We start from the raw sequence: 19,370 nt of genomic DNA on the forward strand, positions 1-19,370 counted from the left end.
GCACAACAGGCAATATTCCATATTCTTAGACTTAAAAGATAAGAAATATTAAACATAGCATCCCATTCTAGCATGAAAGTGGTAGCTTTAAATCACTTAACTGTAAATTACCTTAAATTTTGCATAAACCAGCTTTATGTTCAGAACTCTCATAGACACATCTTCCTATAACAATATAGCTTAATATATACAAATTTAAATAATTTAGCTAATTGGTTTAAATCTAGAAGCTTTGATCTAGATAGTTGACAGCCTTACAAAAAAGGTCTTCTAAATAATTAAAAGTCAGTCTAGATGGTACAAGCACCATTCATTTCCTATACTGTGAGCAGAAAAGTACAAAACACATTAATGAATAACAGATTTAAATGTCTACTAGAACAGATTTACTAAGTTGAAGTGGTAAAGCAATTTAAGATTGAGAGCATGGAACATCTTAAGTTTTAAATAAAACATGAAATCAATTGTGGGAATTGTGCATGTTTTGGGAAGGACACTGTATATTATGTTTGATATGTGATCCATAATTAGAAGAAATTTGTTGAAAGAGGGATGATACCTGTCAATTATCAGCAAGCCAAAAATTCAGCTTACATACATAATTCATCAACATGCTGTCCTTTGTTGTTAAGGTGACTGATATAGCTCCCTAACAAAATGCTTTATTCAGAAGAAAGTATTTAATTCAAACAAAACCTGTTCTATTATATTGATTTAGAAATAAGTACATCCTTCTAAATTTGTTGGGAGAAAACAGCATAGCCTACAGATTTCTGTGTACACACATATCTGTTGTATTAAAGAAGCAAACAAAAGCACTATCAGTGCTAGATATTCATTACAGTCACTAGCTCAGAATTGTTCTACAGTTTAGTCAACTGTAAAATTTTAATAAGGATGACATCCATTTGTTTCCTTATTTCAGCTACTGTACTGCTCTTAAAATGTTTTATCTTTAGCTTATGTAAATTAAACAACGTTGACAAATTAACCAGAGAGACAATACATTCAAAAAACAAAGTCCCAAACACAAACTAAGTGAAAAAATACAAACTTTAATATCAACACTAAAAACAATAGTCAATGGAAGGGAAAATCTTGAGGCCTCCAGGTGTGGTTTTTGGTTTTTGTTTTTTAAATTAAGATACATACTGTGGCGGGTATGGAAAATGAGACTCAAACCAAATGGAGGAAAGCATTAAAAGAGGTGTAATGGTGTGCTGGTTAGGCAGCACTCTGCTGCCTTTTCCTTACTCTGTCATCAGTGCTTTGCATTTTTGCTCGTTGCTCTCTCTTTCTCTCTCTCCACCCCCTCTTGATCTAGATCAGGGGTCCTCACCCTATTGCATACCCTCCAACTCAATGTGTGTGTGTGTGTGTGGGGGGGAAACCAGGATGCTATCTTCCAGGGCTGCACTCCCATATGAGTCATGTGACCTGTGTGAGCCTGCTGCCCCAGAAAAAGCGCTTTTTTCATGAGATCACTTTTTTGGGGATGAGATCATGTCCTGAAATCATGCGAGAACACAGTGCTCAAAACAGCCGCCATGCTCTCATGGGAAAAAATGGGATGTCCTGGTTTTTCTGGGGCAATTGAGAGTTTGCTATGGAATCATATGAACAAGCAAATCTATGTTAGACTTAAGTCTGTTGCAGTCACCAGTTTCTGTGCCCTCCACTCTCCACTGCCTTGACTATTAAGATTGTAATACTGTTGGGATATTTCCGTTCCACCTTAAAAGGGAGCAGGATGTTTGTGTCACAGCCTGCGTATTTCCTGTTCACAGGATGTTTATGTTTGCTATTGCTTTCGTTTCTCTCTCTCTGTTGAAGACACTGTTGCAGACAGTCATGTCTTTCTTTGTTCTGATCAACGCTGAATGAAAGCTTGTAAATAATGCTCTCCTGGGTGCGACTTTTGCTGTGCATTATCTGCTGATAAGAGTGTGCATGGGCCCTGGAATGTGGCAAGGTATTTCCAGGAAACTCGTGTCGCTAATAGCTCATACTGCGTGACTACGGGACCTCGATGGATCGTCCGGCAGCCGGCTTGGGGGCCATGATGGACTTTATCTCCCTGGCAGTATCCCAACAAATACAAGCTTGTTGGATCAGACCAATAGCTCATCTAGTCCAGCATCCTGTCCTCACAATGGCTGACCAGATACTTGTGGGAAACCTGCAAGTTGGGCATGAGTTCCCAGCAACTGGTATTCAGATGGTGAAGCCAAAAGAAGATTGAGAGGAGGGGTGTCCCAGCCCACTTTTGGCATTTTGGCATTAAACCCCAACCAGGCAACTCACTGTTTGTGCTGGGAATGTTCTGTGTCATTGCACTTCTGCGAAATTGTGTGTAATCAGAACACACATTGAAACAGCCTGCAAACATCCCATTCCGCCTTTTGTGATGTTTTTGGGTCACTTCCAGGTTCAGCGTGATGCGTGTGTGTGCAGTTGCGCACATATCGGACATGCCTAAAATGGTCACTGTCTGTATTCTATAAATGTTGCCCAATCTTTGTTGGTCCTTTCCATGAATAGAGAGATATCTTCCATTCACAGAAGCCTAGTAGGATTCAAGCCAAATGCTGGTGTTTCTTTTTCAAAAGACGTTGAATGAAATTCTTTAAAAGAATAGCCGTCTTCCAATTAAATAAGAGTATTACAGTATCAGCCTTAATTACTGTAATGTTTGTCTTACTTTGCTTCTAATTTAGTTGCCATCTAAATCACCAACCCACGTTTGTCTCACACATTAATTCCTTTAGAAATTAAAACAAATAACTTATTTTAAATGAAAGCAGAGATCCTGTCTTTGGTTCAGTCTGTAGGTTCTCCACCCTTAGTAGACAAAAAACTGAATTTAAACATCAGGATATGGCAGCTAAGTTAAACACAAACTAGCACAGCAAGTTATACAAGACATGCTACTACTGATAAAGACATCATATATATATATATATATATATATATATATATATATTTGCTTTCGTAGATTTTTATATATATATATATATATCCTACACAAGAAAAGAAAGTGAGACATTGAATATTCAGTATGTTTGATATGTGCAAAGTTTACATGAAAAATATTTGAACAATGAACAGATGCTCACATAACTGGCACATGCCTTCTCCCATGTGCCCAGCATCCTTATTGCTCTCACAGACGGCACACAAGCTGGGCCTCAGATGCAGATCTCAGAAATATGGGCAGCATGATATGGGTGAAGGTAGTCTTTAAGGCTCCAAACCACTTAGGGTATAAAATGTTTAAACCACTACTTTCAATTATCACACTGGGAACCAGGGGCAAGTGGTGCAGCAGAAATGCCACATGCTCCAGCTGCCTGACCCTCACCAATACCTGAATGGCCTCAGTTTGCACCAGCTGAAGTTTCCAAACTATTTTCAAAGGCATCCCCACAGAGAAAGCATTTGAGCAGTCCAACCTAGATGTGATTAGGTAGCTGCTAGTTATCCAAGACTGCAGAACTAAAAGGAAGCACTCTTTGGCCTCTGCCACCACATAATGGCAAGTCCATTGGTGAGTAAAGGAAGCAGCTGCTCCAATGCTTGTTTCCCTGCTCCTTCTTGATTGCTTTTGCACTTTGTAATGCAGCTATTAGATTGCAAGGTTATTGGCATGAGGTGTATTACCTTTTTAATATAGCATAATATAACAGTTTTTTAATAGGCAATTTATATGTGTTTAATAATTAGTGCATAAATAACTGATGCAAGGTCCATCTGTTCTGGATAGGGTCCCAGTTGCTGCTACAAACTAAGCAGGTAAAAAGCACTCCTGGCCACACCACCTTCTGAACATTCTCAGTTAGTGCAGACTCCAGAGCTCCCAGACTACAAACTTGGTCCTCAGGGGAACTGCAGCTCCATCTAAGACTTGTTGCAAACCTGATTTCAGAGTAGCAAGTTTCCCCAACCCAGTACCTCCTTTTTGCCTGGGTCAACTTCATCCACTCAAAAACCTCCATCAGATATCAGTTATAGTATTCAATAGCCTGCCACATGTGGTGGGAATGTCCCAAAATCCAACTCTTCTGGACATCAGTCATACAAGAAATATGCAAAATAACTAAGCAAGTATTAGAAGTCACCCCAGAACTGGCCCTACCGAACATCTTCCAAGCTAATAATGCCCACTCACATTACAGAGCTCATAACACTGGGCAACAATTTTTTACTTTTTGAATGTTGTCTAGATTTCTACAACTGCTTTAGGGTATTTTTTGCACTGCCAAATCAGGAAATGGCATCCGTTTCTCTCCATCAGGTCAGGTTTTTGTGCTATGTTGATTTGAAAAAAATCAGATCTTGTGACAAAATCGATTACATTTTTGTGGCATTATCAGCTGATTTTTGTCAACACATATCATCCTAAATATATTTTTAAGAGAAAAAAAATGTTTTTCCAACAACATATATTGATTACCTGATAGAAACATTGATTACTGTAAACTGAATGGTGGGCATTGATAAAGGTAAGTACATGTAAATTGCATGTTGCTTCACCATTTTTCAAACTTCAGGGCTTGAACTTCCGTTTCTTGGAACTCCTGGAATGCTCAGCGGCAGGGAGGTCTCTCTTCAGAGTCCAACAGTAGTCAGCCATCATGACTGCGTCCCAGCGACCCTGATACCTGGTCTCCATCTCTTTCATGTCCTGATGGAATCTCTCCCCCTGCTCGTCACTCATTGAACCCAGGTTCTCAGGAAACCGGTCCTTATATGTGAAAATAGGTAGTGCATCTTGACGCTTATGTTGCAGCCCAGGTTTCTGAAAGCAGTCAGCATGTTGTTGACAAGTTCTGCGTAGTTTCTGGCCTTATTGTTGCCAAGAAAGCTCTTCACTACCAGAACAAATGCCTTCCACACTTCCAGTTCCACTTCGTTCACTGAGTTTCCGAACTCTGGATCTCTGAAGAGCTGACGGATCTGAGGACCGTGAAAGATGCCAGCTTTCAACTTCTCCATGGTCAATCCTGGAAAAGCCTGGCACAAGTAAGTGAAGCAGTCACCATCCTTGTCCAGAGCCTTGGTGAACTGCTTGATTAAGCCAAGCTTGATGTGCAGCGGTGGGAAGAGTATTCTGTCGCTGTCCACCAGAGGGTCATTGATGACGTTCCTTTCTTTGTAAGGCACCAATTCCTCCCGCACAGGCCAGTCCTTCTTCGTGTAATGCTGAGCACGGTCCCTACTATCCCACATGCACAGAAAACATGGGTACTTGGTGAAGCCAGACTGTTGTCCCAACAAAATGTTTACCATCTTCAGGTCAACACAAATAAACCACTTATGCTGATCTTAACCAATTTTCTCCAGCACATACTTCACCGCTTCATAGTTCTCCTTCAGTGTACTCGAGTGAGCCAGGGGTATAGAGGCAAACTTGCTGCTGTCAATGAACAGTCTCCAATCTTTGGGTTTGTACTGTGGCACTCCAAGCTTGAGCAGAAGCTGTGCAATATCTGCACAGTACACCAAGTCCTTCTCTTCCGAGAAAAAACGGAGGTACATTCGTCCTAAATCAGCTGAAAAAACGCAGACAGCAAATTTGTTGTTGACCAGTGTAATCCACCCACTCTCAGCAGCCAAAAGCATCATGGCCAAGCACTGGATAGATCTGTCAGGAGTAAATATGGACCAATGGTATCAAATAGTATGGGAAACCACCTTACTAGAAAAACTAACCAATAAACTGAAACTGACACAGGGACAAAGAGAAGACACCTTTACCCCGGTATGGTTCCCCTTTATCACATAAATAGCCCAACAAGGCAACAGCAAGAATCCAACAACATACAAATCAATATGGCTTACCTGACCCAAAAATCCACCCCCTCACACACACAAACAAATCTCACTACAGCCAGCCAACCAACACAACCAACCACACCCTAGGCCACCCCCAACCTCTTTCACGACCAAGGAAATACAACAAGTGAATAGAAAGAGAACCCACACAAGTGACGCTGACACAAAATTCCACACATACACTAAATAGAAGAATAGAAGCATTACCACCCCACCTCATGCACCAACCCCACCCTCCTCTTTTCCCTCCCAACCTAATACTGCATGCAACACTAATGTCTTACAACAAATCAAACTGATCTGTAGAAAACACAGCTTGAATAATGAGACAATGCATGTATTTTTGTAAACTAATAAATCTTTAATAAATAAATTAAAAAATGAGGTTGCTGCTGATGCTGAATGGAGGAGCCTGATGGATATATTCAGGAAAGGTTAACACACACCCCTTTGTCCAGCCAAGTTTTAGATCCACAAACCAGCTTGGCATGTTCTTTCATGATCAGGTTAGAAATAATAGACCCTTCACAATTAACAAACCTGGCATTCTTAAGTGGCACCTGCATACTTAAGAGGCCTACATAAGCTACCAAAGTTACCAAGGCTGGAGAAGGGAGAAAATGCATTGATTTTAGCACTTTAAAAATAAATAGATGTTCTATCAAAGGTACTCTAAAAGTAGATATGCTTCCATAGGCTGGATGATCAGCAAACACAACAATTCTAACTGTATTCAGATGTGTACTTTAAAATTATCTTTAGCAAAATAAAAACCTCAACAATAATGGTAGATCAATACAACAAATATATAACAGTTCAGAAAACATTAACATTTCAACAGATTTAATAAGAGTTTTAACTTAATTTCAAGTAATGGAGAACAAAATACAATTTCTACACAAGAAGAAAATTAAAAGTCAAGTGTTCAAGAATATAAAAAGGGGCAAAGGGGACCCCTGACCATTAGGTCCAGTCATGACCGACTCTGGGGTTGCGGAGCTCATCTCACTTTATTGGCCGAGGGAGCTGGCATACAGCTTCCGGGTCATGTGGCCAGCATGACTAAGCTGCTTCTGGCGAACCAGAGCAGCGCACGGAAACGCTGTTTACCTTCCCGCCAGAGCGGTACCTATTTATCTACTTGCACTAACCAAGAATATAGTCATTCCCTAATACATGTTTGGGTTGTAATGAAATAGTATAAACAAAATGATCTATTTGTTTATTATATAGTTCTAAGCAATCCTTGTGTTCAGTCCACGGAAGACTGCCTCTTTAGTTAAGAAATATAAAGTACTACTGAAACTCCTAAGGTCCTCACATAGAGTCAACTGTTTGTCAAGATGGCACTCATGAACAAGATAGCTTCCTTTATCCAAGAGCTTTTGAAGTTAAAGCCCATTATTCAAAAACTGCATTTAGAACATTAAATAACTCTTTTCTCACTGGAATAATTTCTGAATGCCTTCCCTCAGCTTTATGTAGCATTTAAGAATGAATAAGCTATAAATAGACAAACATTTCCAAAACATTTCCTGAGGAACTAAAAACCTAAGTCATTCAGCCTCCTGTAACATTCTACTGTTAAATAGTATGAACTGGATTCAAAATACTGGTGATGCTGTCAGAAGAGACAAAACTTCAGATTTCTTGCAGTTATAACAATTTTAGAACTAGTTACAGGTAGGTAGCTGTGTTGGTCTGCTGTAGTTGAAACAAAACAAAAAAAATCCTTCCAGTAGCACCTTAGAGACCAACTAAGTTTGTTATTGGTATGAGCTTTCGTGTGCATGCAACCTTCTTCAGTGTATCTTCTTCACTGCTCCTCCATGTTATCTCCTTTCTCCAAAGCTACCTAATTGTTATGAACCCCCTAATCAGTGTTAGTAATAACTTTTTTTTTAGAAGAGGAAGCAAATACAGTTGATAGAACCATAGGGACCAGCTCTAAGAAGAATAGTTATACACACTTAATTGTATGTTGCTGCACTTTCAAAGGTGGAAATTGCACTATAAATATTGGTAATGGGAGCACAGCGGGGTATCTTTATGTCTTCTTCCCTAGAGTCATCCTGTACTTGTCTGATGTCACCAAATTCTCCCTCATTCATTTCTGCATGCACTCCATAAAGGTCATCTCTACAGCTACTGCTCACTCTCAGGGAACCTGAACTCTATCCAGCCTTCTTCCAGAATGCTTTGTGTAACTACTCTATCCAATGATTTGAATCCACTTCAGTAAAATAACCATGTTCCCAGCTAGAGCTAAGGTAGAGAGCTCCAATTTGGAACACAGTACTGATCTTTAAGGAAACAGTACTTTAACAATGAACCATCCATGTGCTTTGCTTATAATTTTATTGCCTACCTATGTCAAAGTGATGGTATTCCAGCTGAACTATTTAAAATTTTAAAAGATGATGCTGTTAAGGTGCTACACTCAATATGCCAGCAAGTTTGGAAAACTCAGCAGTGGCCAGAGGATTGGAGAAGATCAGTCTACATCCCAATCCCATAAAAGGGCAGTGTCAAAGAATGCTCCAACTACTGCACAATTGCACTCATTTCACACTCTAGCAAGGTTATGCTGAAAATTCTACAAGGAAGACTCAAGCAGTATGTGGACCAAGAACTCCCAGAAGTGCAAACTGGATTTAGAAGAGGCAGAGGAACCAGAGACCAAATTGCAAACATGCACTGGATTATGGAGAAAGCTAGAGAGTTCCAGAAAAACATTTACTATGCAAAAGCCTTTGACTGTGTTGACCACAGCAAACTATGGCAAGTTCTTAAAGAAATGGGTGTGCCTGATCACCTCATCTGTCTCCTGAGAAATCTCTATGTGGGACAAGAAGCTACAGTTAGAACTGGATATGGAACAACTGATTGGTTCAAAATTGGGAAAGGAGTATGACAAGGCTGTATATTGTCTCCCTGCTTATTCAACTTATATGCAGAATTCATCATGCGATAGGCTGGGCTGGATGAATCCCTAGCCAGAATTAAGATTGCGGGAAGAAATATCAACAACCTCAGATATGCAGATGACACAACCTTGATGGCAGAAAGTGAGGAGGAATTAAAGAACCTTTTATTGAGGGTGAAAGAGGAGAGCGCAAAATATGGTCTGAAGCAAAAAAATGAAGATCATGGCCACTGGTCCCATCGCCTCCTGGCAAATAGAAGGGGGAGAAATGGAGGCAGTGAGAGATTTTACTTTCTTGGGCTCCATGATCACTGCAGATGGTGACAGCAGCCACGAAATTAAAAGACTCCTGCTTCTTGGGAGAAAAGCAATGACAAACCTAGACAGCATCTTAAAAAGTAGAGACATCACCTTGCCAACAAAGGTCTGTATAGTAAAAGCTATGGTTTTCCCAGTAGTGATGTATGGAAGTGAAAGCTGGACCATAAAGAAGGCTGATTGCTGAAGAATTGATGCTTTTGAATTATGGTGCTGGAGGAGACTCTTGAGAGTCCCATGGACTGCAAGAAGATCAAACCTATCCATTCTTAAAGAAATCAGCCCTGAGTGCTCACTGGAAGGACAGATCGTGAAGCTGAGGCTCCAATACTTTGGCCACCTCATGAGAAGAGAAGACTCCCTGGAAAAGACCCTGATGTTGGGAAAGATGGAGGGCACAAGGAGAAGAGGACAAGATGGTTGGATAGTGTTCTCGAAGCTACCAGCATGAGTTTGACCAAACTGCAGGAGGCAGTGGAAGACAGAAGTGCCTAGCGTGCTCTGGTCCATGGGGTAACGAAGAGTCGGACACGACTAAACGACTAAACAACAACAACCTATGTCAAAATGGACCAAGGACTACTCAGACTTCGCCTTTTGCCTGACTCTTTATTGTGCATCCTGCTTGCTTATTTGCTTCCCCACTTTGGTGTTGCTGCTAAGTTCCCTGATTGAGAACTGATTGAGTTGCCCAGTGAGAATGGGACAGCTGAAGGACTTCCAAGTCCTCTGTATGCTATACGCAATCAATCTGTTCCTTAGTCTTGCTGTCCAAAGTGTATTGAGTAGTGGAGCCTCTTCATGCAGCCATTGCTAGGTGAAGCCAAATTTCCCCCTTCCTTGGATTGCTGTCCATGCATGGTGCCTTTACAGTGTAAAAAAAAAAAAAAGCTGAGAAAGGAACTGTTAGAACTATTTTTTGTGAGCATGTGCAAAGCTCTTCTAGCAGAATAAGCACAAAGTGGGTTCTGTGTATAAAAAGGGTCTCTGAGGCTGACTGAGTCATACTTTAGGTTGTTAGTCATGCCAGAAAATGGAGAACTTGGGAATCAAATTATCCATGAGTTGCTAAGTCTTTTCTTATGGGCAGCATTGAGTGAAAGCTTATTGAGGGTGTTTTCCTCCAAGAATTATATTCCTGCATCATACAGAGTTTGAACTTTTAAGCTTGCCAGTTTTACTTATGTGAATGCTCATTTTCATTTATTTATTTTCAGCAACTGCTGTTTCTTCTCTATTTTTTACATTCAGATATAAATGGTTCCTATAATGTAATAAGGCAAATTGGAGCATCACTGCATACTGTTCATTTAACTGTGCTGCTTTTCTATTCATTCCATTTCAGATATTAGAAGGGAGTCATTTTAAACTTTCTTCTCCTCTGCAACAGCTGTGAAATGTAGCTGCCTGCCTTCTGAGGGAGAGATTGCAGCAGAGGAGAGGGGCACAGAAAATCTGTAACTAAGCAGAGTTCTTATTTAAGCAAAGCCCAAGTGGGCTATTTAGTCTTGGGAGTAGTTTCGTTTTGTGTGGCTCTGTAGTTTGGTGAGCATTTATGGTGGACAAATAAATCATTAATAAATCATCCTATTTTATATATATATAGCAACAAGCCATAGTTAGAACAAGCCAAGGTAAATAAGCCAACAACAACAAACCACGGCTTACTATCCTGATTGTGCTTTGTTGGGAACAAAGAATTTGTGGTTAAGTGATGGGCTGGGTTTGCATGATCAAACAAACCATGGTTTAGTGTTACATGTAAAGTAGGCTATTTGAAGAGTCTTCAAACATCCCATTCCATTATGTGGAAGGAGGCTTGGATGAGGTGGAGGAGTTTGTCTACCCAGCTATGTTAGGCTGTGTTGGGGTGGGTTCAGACACTGTAAAGCTTCCAATAGTGCCTACCTAAAATGCACACAGGCAGAAGCCACCAGCAATGGTGGTCCTCAGGCACCCTGCTATGGGAATGTTAATTTTCCTGTTGTCCTTCTGCCCTGGATTGTGTGAGTAGCGGGACCACTGCCCAGCAGGCATTTTGGATTAAGGGGGCTCCTTAATGGAACATTTAAGTGTTGTTTCATAGAAACTGAAAAAGTTATTTCCAAGTCATAGTAGGCTATTCTGACTGTACAATTTTGACTGATTGCAATCAACCTAAAACATCATCATCATGTGTGAACAGATAAGTGTTACTTTCTGATCTCAACTCCTCACCACTAATGTCTGCAGATATGAATGCACAACCCACATATTTTAGGCAGGCATACAAGATTAGAATTTCTCAGTCTTAGGTGCTCAGCAACATGTAATAAACCCGATCATGGATAGCAATTCAGATCATTCCACAGTTCTGCTTTACTATCTGTGGAACACATATCTAGACACAGCACTCAAAACATAGCTTTATTATTTGTTTCATTATCATTAAGATTATACCCCACCTTACCTACAGGGAGCTCTAATTTTATTCTCAAAATAAATGTTTTCATTTTATCCTCAAAATAATTCTATGAGGTAGACTAGGCTAACAGATGTGACTTGCCCAAGGTCACCCAGTGAGCTTCATGGCTGAGTGGGGATTTCAACATGGTCTCCTGGATCCTCATCTGACACTGTAACCACTAAGACACACTGGCTTATCACTTCATGCAAGATGAAAGACGCCTGCTACTGTTACATTATATGTTTTGACTCCTGCTACATAAAACTGATCCATACAGCCAAGGACTTTACAGAAAAGAAAGCAATGCTCTCAGGACATGGAAAACCTGGATTACATATTGCTCCTCTTTCACAGTGATAATTCAAAAATATTTTGTGAAGAGGCTGGTGTTCCTTACTTACTGATACTAAATATTTATCTGCAGCAATTCTTTTCTTTCTTCAAAGACTTTGGATTTTTGAGTCAGCTGTAAAAAGAAACTCAACAGAGAGGCACTGTTTTGGCTGGCAATTTCAAATGTGCCATGTTTAGTAAATATTGCAGAATAAACACATTGGATAATAATAACATAATTTAGTCAAGGTTTTCAGATTCCCCTGGGAATCAGAAAGGCAGCCTCCAATTCAAGATAGTACCTCCTTTTGCACAACTCTGGTATGGCCAAGGATCTCCTCAGAAATATATTACTTTTGAATAATGAAGAGGAAAGGAGGATTCAATCCAAAATTAATATTTTTTCCTTAAAAAAACACCCCACTAGGACATACACCAGGGGATCTTGCTTGATACTTCTTCATTGCAGATGACAAACAGGTAAATTACCTTTGCAGTTGATCTTACCCATTGGAAGCCTGTGGGCCAATTAGAAGCAAAGTTTTTGTGTATGAAGAATGAGCAGGCTACTTACGCAGCACAACAACTATGCAGACATTTTTTAATGTAATTACTTACAGGAAAATAAGGATCGGAATGTCTCATAGAAATACTAGACATGGTGAAATAAGCCAACAGAAAACTATTTTGACTTGATTTCTAGCTTGCAAATGATGTCAGGCACCTCTGCTCACATTTTACTGACACATCAAGATAATACTGTACAAAGGGTCCATGACAGAGAGTTGGAGATTCATGCTTTGATTCTGAGAGTTTAACACTGTAATCCAAGGTTTGGGAATGCATGGTTGTGATAATGCCAAGATTGCAAGTTCGATCCCCATATGCATATTCCTGCATTGCAGGGGGTGGACTAGATGATCCTCAGGGTCTCTTCCAACTATACAATTTGATGATTCTATGATCTACCTACCTGATATTGTTGTACTCCCAACTCCCATCAGCATGAACTAGCATGGTCTCAGGGGTGATGGGACTTGTAGACCAGCAACATGTGAAGGTCCACAGGTTCCTCATCTATAATTGCAATTCACTCAAAACTGCCACTCAATATAGAAGTTTACTATAGCAGGTGAAAAAATTATAGCAGTGAGGTTTGAGCCAGAGATAAACAGAGCAGAAGGAACTAGATGTTTCACACACTAAATAAATTATAAGAATGCAGATGCAAGCATATCTAACAATCTAACTGAAGGAAATGGCATGCTTATGACTGCCCATGCATTCTTAACATCTGTTCCCATATAGCTCTCCGTTCTGTACACTGAATGAAAAAGGCAGAAATATTCTGAATAAAATTTAATTGTATAAAGTACATTTCACTATTTTTACTCAAGTTCAGTAACATGAGGCACCAGAAACAGATTGAAAAACTGCTTCGCTGATTACAATTAAAACTAAGACATACTTAGCTATTATTATCTTTGGGCATAATTGTAAGTAGTTGTTTTGTTTTTGCAGTGTAGGCAGATAAATGAACTAGGATGATATTTCTTTGGCTTCTTTCCCAATCCCTTCCTCTTAGCATCACACAGCTTTAAAATTCTGGTTTTCAAGCTTATCAAAGACCACCCCCCAGCCACCCTGGGTTCTGTGCTACCTAGGGAAAGAAGATCTGGTTACAAGGAAGGGTGCTCTTCTTTTTAAATAACTTGCTTCCATGAGATAAAGGGGAGATTATTTCTACAAGGCTGCTCTGTCAATCAATCCATAACCCTTGTGTCCATCTGAGACCTCTAAAGATAGCATAGTTTATGGCTTCTAGGTATGGAGGTGCTAAAACAAGACTAGACCACAACAGGAAACAAAAGCATGGAGGTTTAAGAATTATATATCATATGTAAAAATTACAGAAAATCAGAAAATTACTTTATGAAACAACCGATCAAAGAAAGGTTAAATGCAATCTTCTGTCCCTATCTGTAACCATTCCCTTAAGAGTGAATCTTATGCTCCTTTGTTGTAATCAGTGTTGATGTCTCCCAATTTCCTTCCTGAACTAATTGCCTCTAGGCTGGATACCTGTAGATATAGCCTTTGGCAGGGGGCAGGTCACAAGCTCCACCAGCAGGTTAACAGAAGTCTTGCAGCCCCTCCCTACCTTCTCACCACCTCTGCTCTTTCACCTTTCTGGCTCAAATTTTTTCATCCTTCATGAAGGGGAACAGATTATGCAGATAATAGCAACAACTAGTTTAGCTCATCGAATTGCGATTCAGTTCATGACATTGAGCAGGATGATGGCGGCGGCGGCAGCAGCAAGGGCAGTAGTTGCCTCAGCTGAATAACTCACAGTACCCAGATCCTTCTCCTTCAGCTCTTGTGGAACCCAGGTATTATTTGTTTTGTGAGGAAACTAGGCTGCTCCCACTTTTCAATGTTTCTAGTAATGGTTGACCTGTTCTCTGATGTATATGCTTATTCATTTTTTTGGGTTATTTACCTGGCAAAGAGTGACATAGAGAATTGGATTCAAACTTCTTAAATTATTTTTTCTTTCATTTTGAATTAACTGTCATGGACTGGATCTAGGAAGGTATGAGCAAAGTTTTACTTGTGTAGGACCTTTCCTCATCCTTTCCACAGCAGTCCTCTGTGCCCACTGAAAAGGCACTTCTAAGGCTCAACGGATCTGCCAAAGCAGCATGGGATGAAGCATAGGAAGCAAAAGCTTGAAACAGGAATTAGCAGCAATTAGGACTCCCTCCCGCTCATGAGCACAAGTGCACTCCGCTCACAAAGGAGTCTGTGGAGCCAGCTCAGTATTTCCTATGGGAAGTGCAACATTACACTTAAAACTGCTTGCTAAAAATTAACCAGAGCAGATGGTTAATACCAGTATTTTTATAGATCCCTTTAAACATTAAAGGTTTTAATTGCATCCAATTTGCTCACAATACACTGTGGCATAAAGTTTTTCACCTTGGGGTGCCTGTATTTATTTAGGTTAGACCATATGTTGTGAACTTAAATGTAGGTGCAGAGTGTAATATAAGTAATATCAATTGCAGAATAAGGTAGGCAAAATACACTATGTTGTTTTGACAGCTCACAGCAGTTCAAGAACAATCTGCTGCATAGGTAACACCTGTCACCCTAAATTTTGCCACAGCAGCCAGATTTTCATTCTGATGACATAAAAGCCTTGTTGCCTCTCTAAAGCTACCAAGATCATGAGCTGTTTATTTTCCAGAAGGAATAATTCTTATACTGGAGTATCACATTCCCCTACTCTGCCACACTAGAGACTTCATAGCTAAAAACCTGAGCCTCTCTCACTGGTTAATGTTGCAAGGCTTGTCCACAACATATGTGCTCTATAGATCCAAGAAGGAAGTAGCAATGTGTTACACACAAATTACACACAAATGAACATTAAAAAAGCACAATGTACTTTTCTTTAATAATTAAAGAACCATTTCAGAAAAAGACAATTTGAAATGAGGAAAACAATACTGGGGCACTTAATTCTCATCCATAATTTTCCCACTCCAAACCTCCCCAGTAGCTCCCTCTACCCAAAGTTTCAAATGCATATTTGCCATAGAAAATGTATGTTTGCCTTGTTAGGTCAAACTTGCATTTGATATCCAGTGGAGGGAAAGGTCATTGAGCTGAATGAGACTAGAGCGGAGGAAAGAGTATTAAGCACCCACTACAATTCCCCTGCTTTTAACTGCCCCTTGCCAAAATGGCTTTTTAAATTGGCACTGAAGTTCCAATACATGCATCTGTGAATAATGTATTGTTATCTCTAAACCACTTAGCCTGCTAGGAAAAACATAATAGCTTCACAACAGTCCACCAAAATGACCAACTTTCCTTTTTTTTACTAGCCTTCCCCTAACCCCACCCTGCATGCCTCCCAAATCTGGTTCAGAGAGCCCCCCAACCCCCACAGAGCCGATTTTGAGGGTGTGGTGTGTATGTGCATGTGTGTGAAGGGGACAAGAAAATAAGATGAAGCCACATTGTGTGAATGGAAGTCTATATACAACCCAGTGTTGTTGTTGTTGTTGTTTTGTGTGTGTGTGTGTGTGTGTGTGTGTGTGTGTGTGTGATTGCACCATTAGTCTTGCAATGGAGAACTGTCTTCAATGAGAACTGTTGGATTTTAAAAGGCATTGGTTAATGGGTACTGTATTGACTGCATCCTAAATACATTTATTTAGAAATAAGCCCCATGAATACATTAAGACACTTCCATGGAATAAGCATGGAATCAGAGTTCAATTTACCTTTTATTTCCCATAAATATTGACAGCAGGGTTTTGCAGTTAAAGGTGGACCTATATGTTTCCTTCTACCACTTAATGTGATCTAGCTTGCTTTCCTCAGTCCCAGAAACAATTTTCATTATTAGGCTGAGCCTAACTATAACCAGCTTCCCATACATAGGTACAGGAAGTTTGCTAATGTACTACTGTACTTAAAAACCCCACAACAGGCTCTGTTTCCTGTAGGTGGCCATGTTGGTCTGACGCAATCGAAATAAATAAAATATTTTTTTAAAAAAATTGTCTAGCAGCACCTTACAGATCAACTAAGAACAAACTTAGTTGGTCTCTAAGGTGCTACTGGACAATTTTTAAATTTTTTAAAATTTATTTTGATAGGCTCTGTTTCCTGTAAGAGATAAATAGCTACAGGTCCTTCAAACAAGGAGTCACTAACCTTTCCAAGGACTTGCCTCAGGGCATTCAGAAGGTGAAAATAAGCCTACAGAAATAAACTAGCACAGATAATCAAGCTGACTCAGACAATTAGGTACAAAATACAAAGAAACTATCCTGATTGTATTACAAAGAAAGCAGGAAGCTTCAGGTGAAAGTGAAATTAAGAGTCACTGTAATTTCAGCATGTGTAATTGGCAGTTTACTCAGCCTAGGTGCAATGAAAGTCCCTGCCCCAAGATAAGTCATTCTGAAGAGGAGCTGCAAAGAACAAACTTTTAATACCACCTAGGACAATTTATACTGCTACCTGACCACAGGTTATTTCTATGCCTGTTAAAAAACAGATATTGATCAAGTTATTGTGTTAAGATCTACAAGTTTCCATTCCAGATAATGAGTTCAAACCAAGATATAAGATTTAAGTTGTACATGAACTTCAGCCGGATTACTCCCTTAAAATGTTTTTTTGCTGAGAATACGTTTAAAGTGACTTCTTCCTCATTCTATCAGAAATACTGAACTGCTAGGTTTGAGTGGAAATATTTAAATTATTAATGTTTCCCAACAGAATAATAGAACAAAATGTTATTTCTGAAATATACTCTTCTTTTAAAGCAGTTCAAAGAAGGACTTAAATCTAAACCTAACAATTCTTTTTTCATTTTTATTCTTAGAGTAGCCTAATTAAGATTCACTTTTCTTTCAGAATAATATACAAAAACTTAAGGAGCTGTGAATTGTCTCCAACATTTTCTCTTCATATGTCCCACTTACTACATCAGTTTAAATATTCTCGGCCAAAACAAAAACATATATACTATTCTTGCTTCTGCTTCTGCATGGCAGACTTTTTCCTCTAAGCAACAGAAGAAGATATATTGATACTTGCAACCTACGCTGCTCTAACAGCATTTGAAGCCATAATTCTCTTATTTCCAAATTAGCTTACCAAACTTTGTATAAATACTTTTTGAAATGCTGACTTACAAAGAAAGGTAACGGTATAGTAAACTCTGTGACTAATGGTATACATCAAAGAAATGTTAATACTACTACTCATACCTTAAAAATTCCTTTCTATTTCCCTCCTACTACCACAGCCCTCATACTGGCATAGAATAATAGCTGGAAGAAACCTCAGAGGTCATCTAGTCCAATCTCCTGCTCAGTGTAGGATCTGCAATGCAGCATGCAACTACAGCATTCATGACACATTACTCTCCAGCATCTGTTTAAATACCTCCAGTGAAGAAGAGCCCACCACCAGTTATTGTCTGTTCCAGGCATAGGAATGGAGTATGAGTGCGTGCAGCATCCCATTCTAATAGTGTAAAATATATTTTGCTCATGCAATGCAAGCAGGGCTTTCTGCTTAAAGTTGGCAGAGCTCTTCACATTTTGCAGAGAAGCCACAACAAGATAGGCATGTGCAAATGACATGTCAAACAACATTTACCACATTTATCCTTATAGATGTGACATACAAAAGGGAAAGGAAGTATGGGACAATTTTAGAGCAGCTGTGCACTACTGAGGTGTGGGGGAGAAGACAAAACGGTCTCAGGCTCATATAGTGTAGCTGAGATTTGGTAGCTTTCTGTAAGAAAACTACTGTGCATCTGACCTAATTGTTCAGCAAATAGAGAAAATCTCACTATTTTGTATCTGCTTTGTCTATTTTGTATCTACTCTGATCTTCCACTGGTGAAAAGTTTTTCAACTGCTCATACCACTTTCACAGAACCACCAGGCCAAGTGTTAAAAGTTGCCAATTCTAATCTATTTTCAGCAGTGGTGGCCAAACTTGGCCCACCAGATGTTTTGGGACTACAGTGCCCATCATCCCTGACCACTGGTCCTGTTAGCTAGGGATGGTGGGAGTCGTAGTCCCAAAACAGCTGGAGGGCCAAGTTTGGCCAGCACTGATTTACAGGGTCAGCTTGCTAACACATGCAAATACTTATAAACAACTCAACTCTGTATGGAGATGAAAGTTAAGCATCTTTCTAACATGCTTGATGAAGAGTTCTGGAAATCAGTCTTGTATTTAAGACTTAAATCTTAAGCAATACCCTGGTAGCCATAAGTGGCAAGGAACTGTATCAGACAATTGAGTGGGCTGATGGAATCCTCCAAGCAGAGAAACCAAACAGGCTGCCAGAGGCGGGAAGCTCCTTCTCTGTAGCTGACATAGATAGATAGATAGATAGATAGATAGATAGATAGGGGGCTGCTGTGGGAGAGCTCCATCACTCCTTCCCAGCCCCCAACAGGCTAGTAAAGATTTATGTATAGAAACATGTGAGCTTATATACAAGCCTGCTCTAAACAAAACATTATTTTCATACTCCAAGTATCTGTTGGTACAGGATCTTGAACACGTCTTAAGCCATTCACAAGTCCAGGATGCCTGCTTCACATGTTCCTTCAGCCCTTTATTCACTTTACTAGTGGACCAGCTGATAGCATGGATGTGGGGGGAGGGGCAGGGAGAAGCAGTAAAACCATAGAAATACTTAACCAGCTGACCAATCATGTCAGTTCTGCCCCCTCTAACAAAAGTCCTGCCCCCCCAACAAAAATCCTGGCTACGCCCATGGCTGATAGGGCTTTCTGGCATAGTCCAGTCCATTCCCTAAAATGTCTTTAGTTGAGGCACCTCAAGTGCTGCTCAGCCTACCAATGATTCATTCTTTTCAAATGTCTAAACTTGAGTCTAGTCTTAGTCTACTTGGGCACATTTTTAAACTTACACTTCAGGAACACAGGGCTTGCC

At 39.9% G+C, this 19,370-nt stretch overlaps 1 long non-coding RNA gene across 1 annotated transcript in view; it reads right to left on the bottom strand.

The window, feature by feature from the left end:
* LOC309514257 overlaps positions 1-19,370 on the bottom strand; it is a 47,304-nt gene that overhangs the window by 25,546 nt on the left and 2,388 nt on the right. The gene's annotated exons all lie outside the window — the stretch shown is intronic.

The sequence above is a fragment of the Podarcis vaucheri genome (genome assembly GCF_965113315.1).
Source record: "Podarcis vaucheri genome assembly, chromosome: 11".
Classification (NCBI taxonomy): Eukaryota; Metazoa; Chordata; class Lepidosauria; order Squamata; family Lacertidae; genus Podarcis; species Podarcis vaucheri.